The sequence below is a fragment of the Monodelphis domestica genome, chromosome 4 (assembly GCF_027887165.1).
Source record: "Monodelphis domestica isolate mMonDom1 chromosome 4, mMonDom1.pri, whole genome shotgun sequence".
NCBI lineage: Eukaryota > Metazoa > Chordata > Mammalia > Didelphimorphia > Didelphidae > Monodelphis > Monodelphis domestica.
Window position 1 is genome coordinate 181,312,699 of NC_077230.1, and position 24,780 is coordinate 181,337,478.

Consider the following 24,780-nt stretch of genomic DNA (forward strand, 5'->3'; position numbering starts at 1 on the left):
CAGCCTTTGCTTGAAGACTTCTAGCTACCTCTAGACAGAGCCCATTCCACATTTGGCTAGTTTTAATTGTTAGTTTTTCCTTAATCAAGATGAAATCCGCCTCTTTGAAGTTTCCATTTACTCATATTTGGGTCTTTTGGGAGCAAGCAGAATTAATTTAATACCTTTTTCATTTTATAACCCTTAAGAATTCTTTTCTTCAGGCTAAACATCTCCAGTATCTTCAAGTTGCTCTCTTCTGGTGTGAGGCCCTTCACCATCCTGGTTGCCTTCTGGGTGCTAAAATGATCAATACAGAAACAAAATAAATCCACATAAGTTATCTGCATTTTTATTTTATCACCAACAAAGCCCTGCAAGAAGAGATAGTAAGAGAGATTTCATTTAAAACAACCACAGACAATATAAAAGAACCTATAAGCATACCTACCAAGATAAACCCAGGAACTATATAGATATTAAACACTTTTTATATAAAGTCCGATTTCAATAATTGGAGAAATATTCATTGTTCATGGGCAGGCCAAGCCAATCTAATTTAAAAAAAAAAAACAATTCAAACTGAACTAATATACTTACTGTGTCAATTAAATTACCAAAAGATTATTTTGAGCTGTAAAACAGCTAAAAAAAAGTTAATTTGGAAGAATAAAAGGTCAATAATATCAAAGAATTAATTATAAAAGTGTAAAGGAAGGTGGTCTATTAGTTCCAGATTTTAAATTATATTATAAAATAGTAATTATCAGAACTATTTTGTGCTAGCTTAAAGAAAGGTAGATCAGTGCAACAGAACAGCATACAACACAGAGTAGTAAAAGATCATTGTTACCTTGTATTTGATAAACATAAAGATCTAAGCTTATGGGATAAGAACTCACTATTTGGTAAAAAAAAATGCAGGGAAAACTGAAACAATTTGGAATAAAGTAGATATAAACCAATATCTTATACCATTTACCTAGATAAGGTCAAATGGATTCTTGACCATAAAGGGGGAGATCATAAGCAAATTAGCATAACATGGAATATGTTACCTATTAGATTTATGGGTAAGAGAAGAATTTATGAATAAGCAAGAGAGATAATATTGTGGGATATAAAATGTTTAATTTTGATTACATTAAATTAAATTAAAAAGTTATGTACAAATAAAATCATTGTAGCCAAGCATAGGAAAGCAAAAAATTGGTGGGGGGTTTTTATGGACAATTTCTCCAATAAAGGCCTCATATCTCAAATATATTGAGAATTGAGTCAAATTTATAAGCCTGAGTCATTCATCAGTTGATAAATGGTCAAAGGATATAAACAGGCAGTCTGGGGAAGAAGATAGATAGATAGATAGATAGATAGATAGATAGATAGATAGATAGATAGATAGATAGATAGATAGATAGATAGTCAGATCTAAAAATGCATAAATCATTATTGACTAGAAAAATGCAAAATAAAGCAACTCTGAGGTACCATCTCCTACCTATCTTATTGGTAAAAATGATAATAGGAGAAAATGACTAGGGCATGTAGAAACATTGGCACAATAATATGCTGTTGATGGAAAAGTGAACTGATTCAAATATTTTGGAAAACAATTTGGAATTATGCCTATAGAGTTATAAAATTATGTATATACATATATGTGTATATACTTTACCCTTGCAATGCCATTATTAGAGCTATTTCCTAAGGTAATTAGAGAAAAAAAGAACCTATATGTTCTAAAATATGTAGAGCAACTTTTTTTATGGTGGCAAAAAGCTGGAAATTGAAGGGATGTCCATCAACTGGGGAATGACTGAACAAGTTGTATAGATTGTGATGGAATATTACTACTATGCTGTAAGAAATGATGAACAGGTTGTTTTAGGAACAAAATGGAAAGACATTCATGAAATAATGCAGTGAAATGAGCAGAACCAAGAGAACATGGTGTATAGTGTTATAAGTAAGAGAAGGATATAGCATGAGAGGATGGTCTACTCTAACCCTCACCACAATTACCTAAAATTCCCAGCCCCTATTCTAGCTAATTCTGCACTAAAGTCCCCTTAGTTAGTATTAAAGGGTAATGGTCTGTGGTAAGCTTAGCAGGGCCCAGAGAAAGATCCCAAGTCCGTATGGACTCAGATCTCACACTCACTAACAGTTGCACTTGACTAGCTTCAGTTCAAAGATCTTTTTGGGAACCACAGATCTTAAGAGCAACTGACAGGTAAAGGTGATCCACCAGGAAGCCTGGCAGCAAAGCCTTCCAGATGCTTGCAATCTTCAAACCTCAGAGAAACAAACTGCTCCTGAGTTTTTCAACTCAACCCTCTTTTCAACATTCCAGAACTCTTTCCCTGTTGGTCTCCTGCCTCCATCCTTTGCATCTGTCCCCTGCAGACCATCCTCTCATGCTATATCCCTCTCTTCGGCAATATTGTTGAAAGAGTAACTAAATGACTAAACTGTTCTGAGTAATATGAGCATTCAAATCAACTCTGAAAGACTTATGAAAGAAAATGTCATCTACATTCAGAAAAAGAACTCATAAATAGAAGTATGTATTATATGGTTTCACATATATATCTGTAGCAAATGGTGTCCTTCTCTAATTCAGTTTTTGGTGGGAGAGAAGGAGGGAGATAACTCAAAACTCAAAATGTGACCAAAAAATAAATAAAATGTTTTTAAATGATCAATGCCCTTCCCAAATGTGACACTCAGAACTGAACTCAACAGGTATGTATAGTAGAAAGATAGAACATTTATTAAGTGCTCAGTCTATGCCTGGCTCTGAGCTAAGCTTGGAGGATGAACATACTGGTAAACAAGACAGTTCTTGCCCTCAAGGATGTTACCTTCTAATGGGGGGAAATACATAAACAGGTGGGGAGTGGGTAGGGGCATGAAGGACATGATTTGGAGCTGGTAGCAGAAAAGTGAGGTGAGAACAGAGCCCAGACCTTGCACGTAAAGGAACTGGCTTTAACTCCCAATTCTGCTATTTACTCCCTGAATCACTTTGGGCAATTTACCTCCACCCTGAGACCTTATCCATGACAGCATTTTAGATGAGGTACTCTCTTTATGGCCCCCTCTAGAATATGGTCTGACCAAAGCAGAATACAGGGTTATTGCCAGCCCCCTGGATAGTATGATTTTCTTATTAGCATTTTCATTTTTATTTGGATTCTTTTGTTTTAATAATAAAGAGGTGACATTTTTATATTGCTTTAAGGTTTCCAAAGCACTTTACATATATTGTTTCATTTGAACGTCACAATTCTGTGAGGCAGTTACTATCTGTATCACCCCCAGTTTATAGATAAGGAAACAGGAGCTCCAAAACATATATATATATATATATATATATAAAACATCTTTTTCAACATTTCAGCATCATTTTTCTGTCTTGCGAGTGTCAAGAGGTTTTTTTTTCCCCCCTCATCTCATCTCTAACCCTGCAATGGAGAGCCTGGGCATCTTGCCAGTTTATAACAGCCTGTAGACTGTTGGGGAAGGTTATAGAGATATATGTTTATATTTTGCCTATAGGTGAATGGTCTGGCTTCCTTGATAAACAGGATAATCATTAAAGACTGATGGACACCTAGCTCTGCTATCTCTAAGCAAAAAGAGGTTTAATGTAGTTTCTTTATATAGGGACTGGCTGGCCCAAACAGTGGCTCTGAAACAGACATTTCAAGTGAAGAAGATTCTTTGTACAACCCAACCACCAGTTCAAATAATGGAAAAGACTGAAACCCAGGCAATATCCTGTGGTACAGACAATAGAGCATAACACTAATGGTCAGTATGGACCTTTTGCAAGTTCTGTTTTAGGAAGGCAAAACTGAATGGTGTACAAATAACTTTGTTTAAATTAAAATAAAATTATCTGGCAAACTTTACAACTTTTTATATCTTTAAAATATTTGTAATATGCAATACATCTTTTATTTCTGTCACTTATTTTACACAAGTTGGCATTAAGTCTACAAGATGTTAACATTCTTTAATTCCTCATTATGAAGTCACCTTTTTGTCCTAGTTTGATGAACAATCCATTTTCCCAAGCCTAGTCTTGATCATAGCCTATGTGTTTTCTTTCATTTGGTTTTTCTTTTTCGGTCCCTTCTGTGGTTTTATCATCAGGGCTGGGATTGGAAGAGGGCACTTGATAGGGGGTAGCTTCATGAGCCCTCCCATTATGACAGAAAGCTGTTTCACTTCCAAATATTGGTTATAAAATTCTTATTGATGCTTCTAATAGGACAGACTAGACTGAAATGAGAAGAGACTGGCTTATTTTGAATAATAATCTAATAATCTCTGTGTGGAAGAAAAGCATCTTAATTAGGGAGGTTTTTCTTCACTTATAACCTCAGGGTCCAGCTTTGTGATCTTGAATAAGACTTTGACCTTCTCCAAGCCATATAGAATAAATTATATAAGATAGCTGGCTTGAATGTGTGAGATAGAGCTGTGGACAAATTCAGGGACTTAAAAAAGGCGATCAGCCAGGAAGATCAGATAGAATTCATTTTCCACCTGGACAAACTTTCAAATACTTGAAGCTCTCTTGTCCCTGAAGAAGCTTCTCTAGTCTGAGCAGCCTCACTTTCTTTATCTGCTTCTCTTGGTACATGGTCTAGTTTCTTCTCTGCCTTGATCACTCTCTAGACAAATGCCAGATCCTGACTGGCATTTCTAAAATAGGGCACACATAAATGAACCCCTGGTGCTCTAGGGCAAAGCACAGCAGCACTATTACTTCCCTTTGGGCTATTTGTCTCTTCAGTTTCTTTGGGTGTTGGTCAACTATTAACTCTATAAACATTGAGTTTATAGAATCCTAAAATCCCCAGATCTTTATCACATGAACTATTGGCTAGCCATGTCATCATCTGCTTGAGAAGTTGATTTTTTGAACCCAAGAATAAGACTTCATATTTATCTCTTACTTTTAATCTTATCAGACTTGACATTTATTTAGAAGTAAATACCCTTTTTTCCTTTTGTTTTTTTACCTTCCATGTTAGTTATCCATTTGAGTTACTGGGAACCACGGTGGCTCATTAGATAACTTCAAAGAAAGAAATTTCCACTTGAATTCATGGATTATATCCAGAATTCAGCCATAAAGAGTCTTGTTTCCCTTGAGGAAGAGAATTACATTGGCTGATCAGGGAATGAAGCAGATGAGAAGGGAAAAACCAGATACTCAACAGAACAAAGAGCAATTCTAGAACTAAACAGATTTTATGAGATTGAAGACCCAGGTTTAGAGTTGGAAGGAAATGTGAAAGTCATCTAGTCCGAACCCCACCTTTTATTACTGACAAAATAAGATCCAGGAAGTAAAGTGATTTCCCCAGATCTGCCATATTTCATTCTCTGCCTAATTGCTTCTGTAGCTAAAGACTTTGCTGCCATGACTCAGCTGCTCTCTCACCCTGGACCTTTCCTCATAAGGCGCCTTGGAGCTTCTTATCTAGCAATGTCTTTCTGCCATTACAGTCTCCTCTTCTATCAATGGTTCATTTCTTTTGAGACCTCCATTTTGAGGACAGATCTAGTAGGCTCTTTGAGAGACCACCTTATGTTTTTATTTTTATCCCTAGCCTGGCTTAAAATAGACACTTAATAAACACATATTGGTTGATAGTTCTTTCATTGTTTTATGTATGTGAGGTTTATTTTGCCCAACTAAATTCTGAGGCCCCTCAGGACAATAAATGTGCCTTACATATCTTGTCTGTTACCCCTCCCTGCTAGAGACCATAACAATGCTGGGCATCGGTGCTTAGTAATTACTCGTTAAATTTAATTAATCAGGAGAAGCAAATTTAGTTAGCTTTATTGGTGTCTAATACGAAATTCTTATAAATCACTAATATTTTTTAGAAAGTGTTCCAGATATAGAGGCATAAGGGTTTGGGGAGTTATTTCAGGTCTTTGTTCTTATTTTTCTTGATCAGAAACTATTTTTTCCAACATTTTTCATTTCCCCCATATCCCCTAAGTCCATCCTTACACTGAAATCTATATAAAAGAATATTTTGCATTTAAAGAATTTTATCAGATTCTTCTCTTCATTACAGTCTTTGAGCTTAGGCTTGTTAGTCAACAAGTTTTTTCCTGAAAAGTGCAATAGAACAAGAGTCCCATAAAATAATGTGTATTGCTGCCCTTGAGCACATAATAAAACCAATTCTGGTGACTTCCTTGTTTTATTTTATGAGACTTTGTGAGCCTTCCTTTTATTTAGCTATATCCTCCATGTTTTTGTTTAATTTAGAAAGAGCATATCATGGTTTGGTTGTTGACCAGATTGTTTGACAAGGTTCTCACATTTAGAGTCACAGTTGTTATGTTAAAAGTATATAAAAACTGTGATTCTTAGAAGCTTCTGCCCTCTTTTCTTCAAATTAATCATGGTTTCTGACAAAGCTGAAGGCGACTGTACAGTACTGAGGACCATATTATACTTTTTTCCCAAAGATTATTGTCAGCAAATAATTCATCACTATATGCAGATGCCTGGATGCCCTTCTGCTTCTTAGCAGATATAGCCTGTCATCAGAACTAGAACTACAGTTCTTCTAGCACCTCTCAGAGCTCTCATTCCTCTGACAAAATCTTTTAAAAATTCACAGTCACAACCATACAACACACCATGCAAAGACAAACAGAAAGCAGGAATCTTTGCATGGGTCTCATAGAATTGATAAAATCAGTGGTCAACAGCAGCTTATAGGAATAAGATGTCTTCACCCTGAATCCATCAACTTTCTGACAGGAAGAGATGGGCAGCATGTTTCATCATGAGTCCTCTGAAATCTTTCAAAGTTGTCTTTACAATATTGTCATTATTATGTAAGTTGTTCTCTTTTATTGTTCACTTTTTTTGTTCATTTCATTATCTTCCCAGGTTTTTCTGAAACCATCCCCTTCATTATATTTAAATTTTTTTTCTAACTACTTTATTATTATTTTAAGATTTCCAGCTCCAATATTTCCCCTCCTTTTCCATTCTTGTTTTAAGATTATTAAAATATTTCAAAAATGCTTCAGACCTTCTCTCTTATTAGATTCCCTCTATGAACTCCCACGATGATAATAAGGTTTTGAAATAACACATCTATGAACTTTCCAGTTAGAATGCAAACAATACTTAGGATTGCTTGCTTATGTTTACCTTTTTAGGGTTTTCTTTACTCCTGTGTTTTGTGTTTCAAAGTTTCTATTCAACTCTAGTATTTCCATCAGGAATACCTAGAAATCTTTAATTCATTAGAGTTCCATTTTTCTGCCTATAGGATATTCTTAGTTTTCCTGAGTAAGTTATTCTTAGTTGTGTTTATCTTTTGCCATATGAAATACAATATTTCATGCTGTTTCTTTGTAGTGATGACTGCTAAAGTTTGTGTGATTCTGACTGTGTCTCTATAGGGAATTTTCTTTCTGGCTATTTACATCATTTTACTTTTGATCTGAAAGTTCTGGATTTAGTTTTACTATCCTTGAGAGGTTTCATTTTATAGTTTGTTTCAGGAGGTAATTAATAAGGTTCTTTCTGTTTTCACTTTGCTTTTTTGTTCTGAGAGATCTGTACAGTTTTCTTTTATGATTTCTTGAAAAATAGACCAGGGTCTTTTTTTATTCATGGTTTTCAGCTGTTCCAATTAAATTTTCTCTCTTTGTTTTTCTCCTTTCCTCCCTCTCTCTTCAAGGTTATTTGTTTTTTATATGAGATACCTCACATGCTCTTTAGTTTTATGACTTTGTTTTTATATTTCTTGTCTCATGGGATCACTAACTTTTATTTGGCCCATTTTCATTTTTAGGGAGCATTATAATTTTCAGGAAGTTTGTCACCTAGTCGAGGCTGAAGCTGTTAATTCTCTTTCCATTTCCTTTTGACATAGCTCCCATTTCTTTTCCACTTCATTCCCTCAACTATTTTAATTCCACTCATATAATCAATTTTTTAACTCTTTAGAAGAAATAGACTTGCTGAATTTCTTAATTCAGCTTGTGAACTTGTACCCTGCCTTTGTTTTTCTTTGAGACTTCGCTTGTAAGTGTTTCATAGTCATTCTCTTCTGGGTTTATTCCTTCATTATTTATTTCATGTCCCCATTACTTAGTTTTTCTTTTTTGTAGTATTTTTTATTTCCTTATTCTACCTTCCTGACTTTGGAATTTATGTGAAGGCCAGGCTCTTGTCACTTCTGGAAGAAATGCCTGGGTCATACTTGGCCCAGTTTAATATCCTCTTGGGTCTTGCTGCTGTTTTTCCTCAGGACATAAAGTGTTGTATTATTCCAAACTATCAGGAACAGTTCAGGCAGGGGACATGTAAGCTTCTCTGCAAGTTCCTGATCAAGTTTGGGTCTGAGCAAACACAACTGTGGACTTGCCCCTGGTTGAAACTCCAGCTGCCAGCCAGCTACACTACAGATTCAGAGTGACAGAATTGCAGGTTCACCTTTTGTTTGGGTTTCTTACTGCAGGCTTCAGATTGAAATTTGGGCTGGATCTGAGACCTTGCTCTGCTCCTGGGATCAGAACCACAGAGCTGCTATTTTCTTCTGTTAACTTGCTGCTTGCTTAGTATATAGTCCAGGCTCTATGACTGCTCCTTGCCCTGGTCCTCCACCTCTAGGCATAATTCCCTCTCCTCAATACACATGGGACGCGTAGCCAAGTTCTGAAGCATAAGCTACCACCTGGCACCTATTCCTACCCCTTAAAAAGGCCAGGCTCATCATTGCTGCATATGAGACCTATTCTTGCCCTAGTACATAGCTGTGAGCAGACTCATTCAGCACCTTTACTGAAATGCTCTACATGGGATTCTCCAGGTTATGCCTTCAAGTATCCAGTGTCCACAGACCTTTCTGTCTCCTGTGCTACAAAGGCTACAAAAATAACTCATTGTGACTTTTTCCTTCCAGTATTTCCCTTTCAAGATTGAGTGTGGTAAGTTTTCTAGATCTTTGTGGAATGGTTATTAAAAACAACAACAACAAGGCTTTCTTTATTTCCTCCATCATGGTCTGAACTATGGCTTCCTTGTCTCAAATAACATGATCATCACCTTAGATCAGGTCTTTATCACCTAGGATTATAGGACCTTAGGTCTAGAGTTGGAATAGTTTTTGAGCCTAGTCCACCCTTACCCCATTTTACAGAAACCTGAGGGCCACAGATTGGTTAAATTATTTGATCCTGGGCACACAGGTGAGTGGCAGAACTGAAATTTGAATTCATATTCTTCAACTCAAAATCTGCCACTCTTTCTACCATGGCATCTCACCTGGACTATTTTTAATAACCTAATTGGTATTTCTGCTTCTAATCTCTACTTCTAGAATCCATCCTTCTTTTCTGGGAGTTCTTAACCTTTTTGTGTATCATGGATCTTTGACAGCCTAGTGAAGCCTAAGGAGTTAGACATCTTAAATTCAATATGTCCAAAAGAGAACTCATTCTCTTTCCCCCAAAACCTACCACCTCTCCTACTTTCCCTCTTATAGAGAGCAACACCATCCTCCTAGTCTCCAGGCTCATAACTAGTAGGTTGCCCTGGATTCTTCACTATTTTTCAATATCTGGCAAGATGTTGCCAGGCCTGTCTATTTCATCTTTACAACATATTTTGAATACACCCCTTTCTCTCTTTTGCCATTGCCACTACCTAGGTGAAAACCCTCCATCACCTCACACATTGATTATAGCAATAACCTGATAGTGAGTCTTCCTGCCTCAAGTTTCTTCTCCACTCCAGTCCATCTTCCTTTCAGAATTGATTCTCCTAAAATACAGACTCAGATGAATAGTTACCTCCTTTGGGAAGTCTTTCATGAATCTCTTCGCCATTAGTCTGGAGTCATGAAGATTCATCTTCCTGAGTTCAGATTCAGGTTCAAACACTAGCTTTATGACCATGGGCAAGTCATTTAATTCTGTTGGCTTCAGTTTCCTCATCTGTGCAATGAACTGGAGAAGGAAATGGCAAACTACTCCAGTATCTTTGCCAAGAAAACTCCAAATGGGTCACAAAGGATAGGACACAACTGAAAATGACTGAATCAATACAAGCAAAAGACAAGCTCTCTGAGGACAACTAATTCTTTAAAATTTTTTTTTATTTTAAGTTTTAATACATTTCCACTTAAGTTTCCTAAAATTATATGATCCAAGTTGTCTCTCTCCTTTCTTCCCTCCCTGCTCCTGGAGCTGGCAAGCAATTCAATCTAGGTTATACAGGTATTATCACACAAAACACAGACCCATTTTATTCATTTTTGTAAGTGAATAATCTTATAAAACCCAAACCACAAAACATATACCCAAATGAACAAGTGATAAATCATATACTTTCATCTGCATTCCTACTACAACAGTTCTTTCTCTGGAGGTGGATAGCATTCTTTTCCATAAGTCCCTCAGAATTTTTCTGGATCATTGCATTGCTGTTAGTAGCAAAGTCTATCACATTTGATTGTTCCACAATATTGCTGTTACTCTGTACAGTGTTTTCCTGGTTCCTGGTTCACTCTGCGTCAATTCTCATAGGTCTTTCCAGCTCTTTCTGAAATCATCCTGATCATCATTCTTTATAGCACAATCATATTTGTTCAGTCATTCCCCAATTCATGGACATTCCTTTGGTTTCCAATTCTTTGCCACCACAAAAAGCAGCTATAAATATTTTTTTACAAACAAGTCCTTTCCCATTTTTTTAATCTCTTTGGGATACAGACCTAGTAAGTGGTATTACTGGAACAAAGGGTATACATTATTTTATAGTACTTTTGACATAATTCCAAATTTCCCTCCAGAATAGTTGGATCAGTTTACAACTCCACTAGGAATGTATTAGTGTCCCAATTTTGTCACAACCCCTCCAACATTTATTGTTTTCCTTTATTGTCATATTGGCCAATCTGATGGGTGTGAGGTGGTACCTCAGAGTCATTTTCATTTGTATTTCTCTAGTCAAGAGGGATTTAAAACATTTTTTCATATAACTATTGATAGTTTTGATCTCTTCATCAAAAAACTGCTTAGTCATTTCCTTTGAGTATTTGTCAATTGGGGAATGACCTGTATTTTTATAAATTTGACTTAAGTTCTTTATATATTTGAGAAATTAGATCTTTATCAGAGAAATTTGTTATAAATTTTTTCCCAGTTTGTTATTTACCTTCTAATTTTGGTTGCACTGGTTTTGTTTAAACAAAAACTTAAATTTAATAAAATCAAAATCATTAATTTTACATCTTGTAATGTTCTCGTTTGGTCTAAATTCTTTCCTTCTCTGTATATCTGACAAGTGAACTATTCTATATTCCCCTAAATTACTTATAATATCACTCTTTATCTTTAAATCATATACCCATTTTGACCTTATCTTGGTATAGGGTGTGAGATACTGTTCTAAATGTAATTTTTGCAATTCAAGTTTCCAATTTCCCCAGCAGTTTTTGTCAAAAAATGAATTCTTATCCCCAAAGCTAGGATCTTTTGAGTTTATCAAACACTAGATTGCTGAGGTAATTTACCCCTAATTGATTCTATTGATCCATTATTCTATTTCTTAGCCAGTACTAGATTATTTTGATGATTACTACTTTATAGTACAGTTTAAGATCTGGTACCACTAGACCACCATCTTTCTTTCTTTTTTTTCAATAGTTCCCTTGATATTCTTGACCTTTTTGTTTTTCCAGATGAATTTTGTTATTATTTTTTCTATTTATATAAAATAGTTTTTGGTAGTTTGATATGGCACTGAATAAATAAATTAATTTAGGTAGAATTGTCATTTATATATTAGCTCAGCCTACTCATGAATAATTAATGTTTTTCCAGTTGTTTAACTCTAACTTTATTTGTGTGAAAAGTGGCTTACAATTGTGTTCAAATAAATTCTGTGTTTTTCTTGGCAAATGGATTCCCAAGTTTTTTATATTGTCTAGAGAGATTTTAAATGGGTTCTCTTCCTAACTCTTGCTGTTATACTTTGTTAGAAACATATAGAAATACTGACATTTATGTGTGGGGGGGGGGTTGTATCCTACAACTTTGCTAAAATTACTCATTATTTCAACAAATATTTGGATTGATTTTTCTAGGATTCTCAAAGTATACCATCATATCATTCACAAAGAGTAATAGTTTCATTTCATCTTTTCCTACTTTAATTCCTTTGATTTCTTTTTCTTCTCTAATTGCTAAAACTAACATTTCTAATACATTATTAAATAATAGTAGTGATAATGGACATCCTTGCTTTACTCATGATGTTATTGAGAAGACTTCTAACTTACCCCCATTGCAGATAATGCTTGCTAATGGTTTAAAATAAACACTAATTATTATTTACATAAAGATCCTTTTATTCCTATGCTTTCTAGTGTTTTTAATAGGAATTGGTGGTATATTTTGTCACAGACTTTTAAACTAATTCTTTTTTGTCTTTGAATACTTAGTACCTCACACAGTGCCTTAGAAGGAGTAGGAAGGAACTCCAGAGTTCATCTTATCCAACTTGTATCTGAAAAAAATCCCCAACCACAGTGCATCCAACAAGTAATTAGTCATCCAGCCTCTACTTAAAGAAAACCAGTGAAGGTTTCCTAGGCAGTTCATTCCACTTTGGTATGGTTCTTATTAGGAAGTTTAGCCTCAGATTAAACCTAAATTTACCGCTCTTGATTTTCTAATTATTGTTCCTATTTATGACCTCTGGGACCAAGCAGGTTTAAGTTAAATGCCTCTTCTAGTTGACAGTCTAGCTGTCATGACCCCCTTTTAAAGTCTTTTCTAAACATGCCTAAAAATCTCTATTTCTTTCAAATCATTGTATGTTTTATAATTGAAGCATTTTCAAGGTGTGCTGGAGGCAGATCAGACCTGCTTAAGAGAGTCAAATGTTAAATTTTCTGCATGAGCATTTATATTTGGAAATGAGCAAATGTTATAAACCTGGGCTTGATTTATTGTTTTTTTTTATTGCCTAGGCTTAATAAGGCAATGGAGAATATGCTAATAATGCAGATAAAATCTAAAAGTGTATTGTGGGTACTTTTTATGTAGAGCTAGTTATTGGACATTTAATAGCACATCCCTTCCCTTAACCATCCCAATTGCCTTCTGAATGATCACCAACTTTGTTGCCTTCTTAAAACATGATTCCAGAGAACTGAATATAATACTCCAGATCTCAGACTAGAAGAAAGTATAGCCAGGTCTATTACCTCCATAATTCTGTGTGCCATCTCTCTTGATGTAATTAGGTTTGCATTGAGGTTGTTTGTTTTTAATTTTTTTTATTTCTATATCACTCCATTATCTCAGACTAAGCTTGCAGCCCATTAGTACTTGTAGGTTTTTTTTTTTTTCAGATGAACTGCTATCTAGCCTTGCCTTTACGATCTTGAACTTATCTAATTGAGTTCCCATCCCCTAGCCACCAGAACTTTCTTTTTTAAATATAATTTTCATTTTCTTTTTTATTTAAATATTTTTCCATGGTTACATGATTCGTGTTCTCTCCCTGTCCTCTTCCCTCCCCCCTCCTAGAGCTAACAAGCAATTCCAATGGGTAACATATGTATTATCCTCCAAACCTCTTTTGATATTATTCATTTTTGTAACAGAGTAATCTTTTAAAGTCCAAACCCAAAATCATATACCCACATAAGAAAGTAATGTCATGTTTTTTTCTGCATGTAAAATTGATTTTTATACCCAAGAGCAAATGTTTTCATTTATCACAATTAAATTTCATCGATTTAGTTGTGTTATAGTATAGTTTAAAATTCTTCCTATTGAGAAAAAAAACTACCTGTTTTCTATTGTGTCTTCTTTCAACATACATTCTTTGTGAGTACCTACTATTAGGCCCACTATACATATAAGTCAATACCTAAAGCCATGAGGTGTTAAAATAATAAAATAATTTGAATGCACTTTTCCCCCCCAAAATATGCTAGAACTTTGCATTCATTTTGACACATATACCCTTCAATGTGTATGATTATCCTATTTTCTAATGTAACACATATGTTCTAGCTCTCTTCCAGTTGTGCCACTGCATCATTTCCAAATTTCCTGAGGGTGTTGGTGATATTTCTTCTCTACTCCTATTGCTCTGGCCCTCCTTTTATTAAAGGGATCTGATATTATCACTTCAATTACATTTAATGACTTAATATCAAATGTATTTTACAAAGAAATATTTATTCCAAAGATAAAGCAAGAACAAATGTACATTTTCCCAATATCTCCAGGATATCCTCTCTTCTATACCACCTTAATCTCTGGGGCAGAGTAAGCTCAAAACTTAATACGGTTCCTAATTAGCATTGGACCTACCAAGTTCATATCCAAATATGACATAACTGTTGAGTCTTTATGCTGGGTTGGGTCCTGAAGGTCACTACTGAAGATTGTTCCTTATACCTTGGGGCATCAGTGCTGTGCCAGTTGCAAAATGCCATGTGTATTCTGACTCCTAGATTACTGTGGCTCATTCTTCTGGTCATGATTCAAACATCTATTTCCTTCACTTAAAATGGAAAGAATATTCAGAGACCAAGGAAGAAGGGAAGAAGTCTCTAAGGCACTCCACATTCTAACATGTCTCTCACCAGGTGCCATAAGTCATCAAATGAAGTGAAGAGAGACCCAAAAAATGAGTAGCTGAAGCATACAAACCTTTGTGAATGCCTCCAAGGCCAATGAAAGACCACCTTCCAACCACATGTGTAGCCAAAGGGAACCAGTTATGGAATATCTCCAAATATCTCCCCATCCCTCCAAGACACTTCTTTTATAACTTATTATGAATTTCAAGTAATGAAATAATGAAATTCCAGAGCCATCCCTTTGTGTGGAGGTATTACATCTGTCAAAAAAGGTGACAGAGCCATGCATATACACCAGACTCATTACACTGAACACTGAAATTCTTGATCTGTGTAGGTAAATGACTAACAAAGAATTAGAATATTTCTCATCATAACCTTCTCTTTCCCCACTCCGAGCTGTTCCCTACTCTGTTTTAAAATGAATAAAATAAAATTCATAATGTTGCAAAGGGAATCAACCATGCTGATAAAAATATTAAAATATTAAAATATTTTCTTAAGTCCATAGACCCTCTTATCTAATCCAGACCACTCATTAGGCAGATGAGTAAATTTTGCTCAAGATTTTAGCTAGTAAATGAAAGAGGTAGATTTGAACCCAAGGCCTCTGACACCATACTCATTGTTTTTTCCCCTTCCACTGCCCTGATCCTGAAAACACAGTTCACCTCTGAGTTATTTTTGCATGGAAAAGTTATAAAGGATGGTAAGGTATAGTTGAAATAGTATTTGTAGTGCACTTCTAGCATATTATGGATTACACAGGCTTTCGAGGAGCCAGTTTGGGGCCAAAATATGAGAAGATTTTTCCCTGTGATTTATATGTTACTGAAAAGTTGTGGCTTCCTGGATTTTAAATAAAAATCCTTAGTATCTTAGTCACAACTCTCAAATGTCACAATTTTCACTGCCAGCTTCTCTCTCTACATTACCAGTAAAAATCATTGGCGACATTTAGCATTTCCTAAGCCAGACCATATAGGACTTTGGTTTTTGTATGTCTTTTGCTAATATATCTTGCTCTGCTGACTCTGCAAAGTAATATGTTGTATTTTTCATGTCTTTTGGCTTGTTGACTCCAAAACACTACATAGGAAAATCCTAAGATGTATATCAATAACTTTTTAGTGATGTTCATAGACTGTGATCAAGCTATCTAAGAGAAGAGGATACCAAACATATGGAAAAATTTGTGAACCTTACTATAAAAAAAATCCAGAGGTGACCAAGAAGATAATAATTACCAATCCATATGCCTATTTTGCCATTTCATCAAATCTGTATGAGAATAGCACACAGGCATCACAGACACTTCCATTTATCCTTGACGAAGGTATGAGAAATGAACTTAAAAAAATATTCTTCAGCATGTTTTTACAATCATACAAGTGACTGAAAGATTTGGAGGATGATATTAGAGTATGTTGCATTTCTTATTTGCTGATAATTAAACATTTGATTCAGTTTAAATTCAAATATTGTTGAGCACCTTGTGTTTCCAAGGCACTGTGCTAGACAATAGAAATGTGAAGATAAAAATGAAAATAGTCTTCACCCTAAAATAGAGTTTATATATACTCCATAATGTTATTTTTCTGGGATATTTTAACCTGTGTTATTAATTTTCTTCATACATATAAGATAATATTTGTTTTAAAAAAGTCACTTAGCACTGTCTGCACATAGTAGGTAATATTTAAATTCTTATTCCCTTCTCTTCCCAAATATCACTTAGATTGGATGGTCCTTGAAGACAAGAATTATTTCTTTTCTATGTTCTACACCATTTCTTAGTTTAGTGCCATATGTGCTGTGCACACTAGGTAGTGAATATGTGCTTGTGATACTTTTCTTTGGTATAATTAAGACAAAAATAGGTTTTAGATGCTTAAAGTAAAGCTAAACCATTGTGATCATGGCCAGGAGATATTATCTTAGAAAACTTGGAAAGCACTGTTATTAATGATCTTAAAGATTTTTTCCCCAATAATTTGTTTCTTATGTGTGTGTCAAAAACTATACACATTTCCCTGAGACATATAACAAGAGGATACCTCTGTTTAAGCCCTGTGATTATTAATATCAAGTGAGGCATAAAGCAGGAAGATGGATACTCACTAAAGATTTTTGCCACTGTCATGCATGGTATCTATTATACCTTGGTGTGGTAGAAAGAGTGCTATAGGTAGATAGAGCCTTCTCTATTGCTTTATTTGAATACGTTTTACTTTCCACTTTATTCTTCTGTTTCACGAGGTGATATTGCTGATAACTGTTTATCATCTTTCTTGAGGTTTTACAAATGTATATATTTTAGCCCTGTGTTTCTTTTGCCTAGTAAATATAAAATATATTTGCTGACTGTGTTTTCTAGACTTGCTGTCTTTATTATGGCACTATACAATAATTTCTTGGTAAAATTATTAAAATCAGTGTTAATGAAATTTTTGTTGCCATTTCCCATTTTTGATCGCCAGTTAAGAATTTAAATTGGACTATTGAACAAGATTGAACTATTTCACTTATACCTTATATCTTTTTCTCATTATTCTTTCTTCTGGTTGTTATCAGTTCCAGTCTTAGCCCTGACAAGTCAGACAACAAGTATTTAATTAAGGGAGCTTACTATGAGCTAGGCAATGCTAAGCACCAAGAAACAAAAGTAAGGCAAAAACAAGTCCCTGTCCCCCAAGGAGCATACACATTCTGTTAGGGGATGAATATAATTTTCCAGAGGAAAGCCTCCTGAAGCAGTTGGGCTTTGAGCTGAGTCTTAAAGGAAGCCAGAGAAACAAGGGGTGAAAGTGAGGTGATGCATCATTTGAGACAAAGGGGACAGCCAGTGCAAAGGCACAGAGATGGGAGACAGGACAAGTTAAGGATCTGCAAATGAACCACTGTAGCTAAGTGCATGGAAAGGATTAAGATGTAAAAAGATTGGAACAAATTAGGGCCAGGTAAGAAAGAGCTTTAAATGACAAATAGGGAAGTTTAGGTTTGGCTTTAGAGGTAAGAGTTTGAGATGCTAATGCCGTATCCTATTCAAGATGTCCAAGGAGCAACTGGGGATCCATGACTAGTTTAGCAGACTAGAACTGGATATATAGATCTGGGAATCGCTTTCACAGATATGATAATTGGACCTATGGAAGCTACTGAGATCACTGAGCATGTACTCATTCTACATAAGCAGCTATTTCAGAGATAATCTGTACCAGAAGTCTTTTTTCTCTATCTTAACATATTTTTAATTCTTATGGGGCTAGTTAGTATTGATATGTCTAGCACCAATTCTTTTCTCAAAGTAAGTGGTCATGATTTAAAAATGTGAGGCTTCTTTGTATAATCTGGCCTTTCATTTCTTGTTCTTAAATCACTTTTCCATATATTTCTCTCCATCCTTACCTTTTGACTCAAACTCCTTGAAGTCAGCAAATTTAATTTGGTTAGTCTTGCCAGGATCTTCACAGAATTTGTTCACTTCTTTATCATTAGCAACTAGTGTTGGTTTATAAGCTGCAAATATTTTCATGATGCCTTTTTGCAACTATTCATCATTAGTATTGCAATATGTGGTGACCAAATATCCCATTAAATACAATTTATTGTTGCCACTTCCCTAGCTCATTTCTTTGACCCTCTAAGATACCTGTGAGCCATCTTTCCATTGAGTTGCAACATCACTTTTTATGGTTTCATTTATAGTAAGAATGTCAAGATTGATATGACTCATCCTCTTCAACTACATAGCCACTCATTGATAATTGGACAAGGATATTACAGAGTATGAGTCAAATGAAAATTTATTGACTGTCTAAAAATTATATGATTCTAATTTTCCTCTCCCCCTTTTCCTGCCCTTCTGATTGTTTCTTAGTTTCTTGGGTTAACATGGCTAAAAGAATTAATATTCAGATACTGAATATTTCTCATATATTTAGGTAAGTTGGTTCTCAGGAAACAGTCTTAGCAAGTTACAGGGGCCATACTTGGAGATTTTTCCCACATGCTAGAATTTACCAGGATCTACTACTAAAAACCTTAGAGAACCCAAGATCACCTCTATATCATAAGTCATCAACATTGGTCTTTGTAGACAACATCAGAGAGTTATGTGACCAGAAAAGGAGGGAAATGTTTCTATAATGAGAGGGAGAAATAACTGGTGGCCAGTTCATATGCTGTGCTGTGTGATAAATATCACAAGTTTTATTGTCTCCATTTTGCAGACAAGGAAACTAAGACTTGGGCTAAGTGATTTGCTTATGACCAAAAAGCTATTGTCAAAGTTTATTCATTACACATGTTAAGTCAAGAATTTTTCAGCTTAGATTCGTGTTGGAAATGAACTCAAAAGTCATCCGCTATAAAATGTACCTGAATGAACAAAAATATCCTCTATAAGATGTCCGAAGGAGGCCATCTAGCCTTTACTTGAAAGCCTCCAGTGAACTAGACTGACTTCCTCTTGAGGCAGTCCATTTTGAATAGCTCTAACCATTGGGAAATTTTTCTATATATTGTGTGTGTTTGTCCTTAAAGATTAGGTATATGCCCATATGAGTTGTTTAAATGCAGTTAGAGAATGGACATGAAGAGATGTTTCTATAATCTTGCCCATCCCTCTCCATGGAAGTTTTTGATTCTTGTTGCCTCGAGGGAAGCAGAAAAAGGGACACAAGACTGGCCATACTATTCATTTCTGAGAAAAAGGGGATACTGAACCAGAATCATTTTCTGCCCTCTCCCCCAAATATTGCTGATCTAGGGAAGTGTTCAAATCTCTTTGCCAGTGACTATTCTTCAAAGGGCAAGGTAAACCCCAAGCTTACATCTTCAAGTTTGACCTCTTCTCCCCAAAAACTAGTTCTACAAACAACCATCACAAACAATGAATAGAGAGTAAACTCATTTATTCAGGAACAGAAATCAGAAAAGTTATGCAGATTAGACTAAAACTGACAATACACAATGAATGAATTCTCTTACTGGAAGCAAGATAACTAAGAGAATGATGGCTCAATCTCACCCATAGGGAAATTCCCTGAGCAAGTTAGACATCAGGCAAATGCTGAGAAGCTGAGTTTTCTATACATGTATGCCTTCCAAAGTCTACTCTTTTTCTCTCCAAAAATCTCTACCCAAAGAAAGTCTGGAATGTTACAAATCCTCTCTTGAAGCAAGATTGAGGAAGATTTTCTCCTTTCCAAAGCTCTTCTGCCAATTCCATTCCTCAAAGACACTTGGTGAGTAATCATTCATTCTACCAGCCTGGATTCATGCCTGAATAGCAGCACATTAAATGCCCCCTGGGCAACCTAGGTTACACTTAAATTAAACCTAAATTTGTCACTTTGCAGTTTCCAGCCATTTCTTCTTTCTCTGTCTTCTGTAACTAAGCTTAATAAATCTAATCTGTCTTCCATGTGATATTCTTTTACAAGGAATCGAAAAGGTATTAGATCTTCTAAGTCTTTTTAAGGTTAAACATAACCTTCCCCTCCAACAGATCTACTTATGATATTATCTCATGATCTTTCATCATCCTTATTGATGACCCTTGGATATTCTCAAACCTTACTTATATCCTTCCAAAACTGTAGCACCCAGAACTGAATATAAGACTTCAGTTGTGGTTCTATCCAGGCCAGACTATGGAATTATATCATCACCTCCCTTGGACTAGACTTAATAGAGCCTAAAATTCTCCATTTTTTGACTGCCATTTCAAATTGTTGACTAATTATGTACTTTTAGGCTACTAAAACATTTAGTTGTTTTTAATATAAACTGCCATTTACATAGACTCTTCTATCTTGTACATGTGAAAAGTTTTTTTAAACAAAAATGTAAGGTTTTATGCTTATTTCTATTAAATTTCAATGTATTAAGTTCCACCCAGCATTTTGGCTTATCAGAAACCTTTTTGGATTTTGATTTTGCAACCCAACTTTTTGCTTATCCCTTCCAACTTTGTGTTATTTGAAAATTCGAGAGGCATCCTGTCTATGTCCTTTGTAGCATAGGCTCTGGGTTCTCTTTCCAACCCTATTTGAAGTGGCAGGTTGGGTTTCTGAGAATAATTTATTACTTCTCCCCTTAGAATACTACAAGTAACCTTGAGAAGTTGGGGGATAGCTTAAATTACTTTTGCTCATGAGCCCTCACTTGTAAGCTCTACTTTGATTGTCAGTTAATGTTACTTAGCCAGCCAGAGATAACCAACTTTCAAAAGCAGATATTTTAGTAAAGAGAGTACAGTAAGGGCATTTGATACAAAAACATTCTTCCTGAAAATCTGGGGCACAGCATACTGAAAATATATAGAGAAGGTCCAGGGGAGAAAGGGTTCATAACTACAGAGCCCATGTGGCAACAGGGTAAGTCTTGGCTCCTAATTGGATGGAAGTCCTTTTCTCCTTTTGTGGTGTCCTCAAGTTCTTTAGAGATGTAGCTTTTGGGTAGATTCTGAAGTTTGAAGCCTTTATAGTCCTAACATTGGCTTTTTATGTATTTGTCTTCAACTCCCAATGTAGTTGCTGCCAACAGCCCCACTGTTCTGGAAGCCATCTTACCTTGGGAAGTTCAAATCTTCCTGTCTTTCAAAGTTCATGAAATCTTTATTTTGTAAAGGGAAGAAGGAGACAAATACCCTCTTCTTAAGGTCCTCTTCTACCACATGTTTCCCTCTTAAGGGGAAGAGAAGGGAACAAGTATTGGGGAAGAACATAAGCATTTATTAAGTACCTACTGTGTACCAGGCATAGTATAAAGAGATTTACAAATATCTGTTTTCACCTTCACAACAACCTTGGAACATAGGTGCTATTATTTATATTTTACAGATGAAAAAATTGAGGTAAATAGTGGTTAAATGACTTCTCCATGGTCACACAGCTAGTAAGAATCTGAGGCTGGATGTGTACTCAAGTCTTCCTGATTCCAGGCCCAGTACTCTATCCATTGTACTACCTAGCTACCTCTTCCTACTAGATTGACTTGCTATTGCATTAATGGAGTCCAAACTGGCTTATTATTTCATGCAAAGCCCCACTGTTTCTGTTCAACAAATCCCAGTACATTCCCTGTTTAGCTTCAAAAAATTCCAGGACATTTTTTAAAAGCTTTGTTGAATTACATTCCTTCCAAATTGACTAAGGACCTAATCTGCATGTAGGGTATGCCTTTGGTTGACTTCTTCAATAGAGGTGTCTAGAAATTTTCCACATTTATTTTACAACCTTCATTCTGTAACTCAAAGACATATTATTGTGTGGGAGGCATCAGGGCATAGAACATCTTGTTAGTTATTTTAATTGGGTTGGGGTGTAGGACACCCTTAGGGTGTTGTAAGGTTCATATGAGATAATGGATTTAAAAGTACTTTGCAAATCTTAAAGTGCTATATAAATTCCAGTTATTCCTGCACTCCAACTGAGCTCAAGTAATGTATATAGAGCAATACAGAGTTGTGTACAACATTATAGAACAATACAACCTATAACAGGGCTCTCTGGGGCTGGGGGAGTATGCATAGACCCTTTTAAGTTGAATTTGCATTATTAACACTTTCTTAAACCTAGACAGTCAACAAAACAATATACTAAGCCGATGTTCATATTGAAAATTTAAGGAGCTAGTTCCATCAAACCTGTGGACATAGCCCTCTTATCCACATCATTGATAAAAATGGTAAATAACACAGAACCAAGAACAGATTTATGGTACTGTACTGGGTGACCTTTTTGGCTAGCATTTTTTTGAAACTGCTTTCAGTCTAACTCTGTAGACTTAAAAACTGTAAATACTTTCCCATTCTTGAGAAAATGAAATAAATGTGTGGAAAACTAGACCTCAAATAAACTATAAAAACGCTTGTCCTTAATTCTGAGTATAGCCATTCTTTTGGGGTTGACATATTCCTGTGGCCAACAAACTGTATGTGTGTGAGATAAGGAGGCTCTGGAACTCTCTGATAAGAAAGGAGACACCCCATTTCACCCTAGTAATTCTATTTAGGGCTTTAGATTCCCCTTCTTGTCTTCTTATTAGCTTGTATTAGAGAGTAAAACTATAGCCCAGTTGAGTGACTCCATCAGCAGTAAACATAGACCTGTTTAGGTAATACAAATATTAGATATATGTATATACGTATGTGTATAAGTATGTGATCACATCATAATGATCTATAGGTGTTCCACCCTGCACATAACCAATCTGATCTGATCTCAGAAGCCCCATAGAGTTGGGCTTTGTCAGTACTCAAATGGGGTGACCACTTGTGAATACCAAGGACTATAGTTAAAAGGAGAGGCAACATGACATTGTGGATAAAGAATGGTTACTGAAATGAAGAAGATATAGATTCAAGTCCTGCCTTTGACAGGTAGTAAGTAGCTGGGTGACCATGGACTAGACACATGACCTCCTACTATGTCCCAATTTAATTTCTAAGGCTTTAAATTGCATGGGAATCCTTCACTAGTACCTCTCTTATAGACCCAGCCCAGAACGAAATACCATAACAACTATAACAGTATGTTGTTTAGGAAATTTCAAATAAAAATAGAGGTGATTGGATTATGGAGATATATATGTGTATATATATATGTATATATATATATATAAATTGATATGCATATATGTATATGGGCTTCTGGGTTGGCACAGTGGATAGTGAACTAGAGTCAGAAAGCCTCATCTCTCTCAGTTCAAATATGGCCTCAGATACACAAGTTCTGTGATCCTGGGCAAGTCACTTAACCCTCTTTGCCCCAGTTCCTCATCTGTGAAATGATCTGGAGAAGGAAATGGCAAATCACAACAATATCTTTCCCAAGAATACCCCAAATGGGGTCAGGAAGAGTTGGACATGACTGAAATAACTGAACAACAATATAATATGCATATGTATGTGTGTATGTATATATATATAGAATGAAACATCTATTTACTGGTTAAAATTTTATTGATACATGGACATACTATACATATGTATAGTGTTCCCTTCCCTTTCCCATATCACAGAAGTTAGGGACATAGCACCTTCATGATCTGGAAAATCCATGTGAAATTTTTTGACTCTCCCTTTGTAACAGAAGTATGAATTTTTTCTTTTTATTTTATAAAGTGTTTATAGTACCTTATTGCAAAATTTGGGTTAAGTATACAATTCTGGGTTTCTAAACTTTTTCTGTGTCATCTACCAACCTTCACATGTCCTCTATGGCATCCACAAAACTTCCCAAAGTTTCCCATTTAATTTCTTATGCCGACTCACAATATATCAAAACTGTGATGGGAAAAGTAGAGATGTGGAAGGGATAGCTGTATATCTGCATATATACAAAGAAAGAGAGAGGGAGAATATTCCAAAAGTATTCATGAAGTTTTAAACTACTACAGTATATATATTCATGTGCATATATATGTACCTGTATGTAGATACACATACTAAATACATAGCTATATCTATTCCTGTCCCCTCCAGAAGCCCCTCATATCAGAGTCCACAAGCTGAAGAGTTAGAGGAATATAAATGACTGACCGCCAGGCTACGTGTGATAAACCTGCAAGACTAGCCACATGATGAATCAGCTTCTTTTAACCCCTCATATCAGTTGTCTGGGACCCTGAAGTCTAGAGACAAGCAGTGGAAGGAAAGGGAAACTTGATCTGCCTCCCTCACCTTTCTTCCCTCCCTGGAATGTGGGTCTTCACCTTCTTGTCCTAGGATCCCTAGCTTCCTGAAGGAGCCCCCTTCTACCTGAAGTCTTTCTCTGTGCTCCTGCTGCTAGAGCCTTACCCAGACAGTCTTGTTTCTCTATTATTTATATGATATTTGTCCTTAGACATGTACACATTGACCTATCTTGCTTCCCAAGGAAGAGGATGTTTGGAAAGGCAAAAACAGTTACATACTTGTATGCCCAGCATTTGACACAGAGTCTGGAGCATGGTAGGTGTTGAATAAGGGTTTTTGGTTGGTTTGTTGTCTCAGTCGACTCTACTAGATATCCCTAAATAAAACGCATGAGGAAAACCTGAAATTGCATAAAAAAGGTTGTTCTATCACTTCCCTAGTTTGTCTACAGGCAGCTGAGTGGTACAGTGAATAGAATGT

The 24,780-nt window shown here is 35.6% G+C and overlaps 1 protein-coding gene and 1 long non-coding RNA gene across 6 annotated transcripts in view; one reads left to right on the top strand and one right to left on the bottom strand.

Annotated features, from left to right (window-relative positions):
* The window catches only part of ERICH2 (glutamate rich 2), a 109,403-nt gene that overhangs the window by 3,033 nt on the left and 81,590 nt on the right, over positions 1-24,780 (top strand). The window lies entirely within an intron of this gene.
* Positions 104-21,473, bottom strand: LOC103092439 (uncharacterized). The gene is made up of 2 exons (XR_467607.3): positions 21,233-21,473; positions 104-279 (listed from the first exon to the last, which is right to left on the bottom strand). It is a non-coding gene; the product is annotated as an uncharacterized LOC103092439 (long non-coding RNA).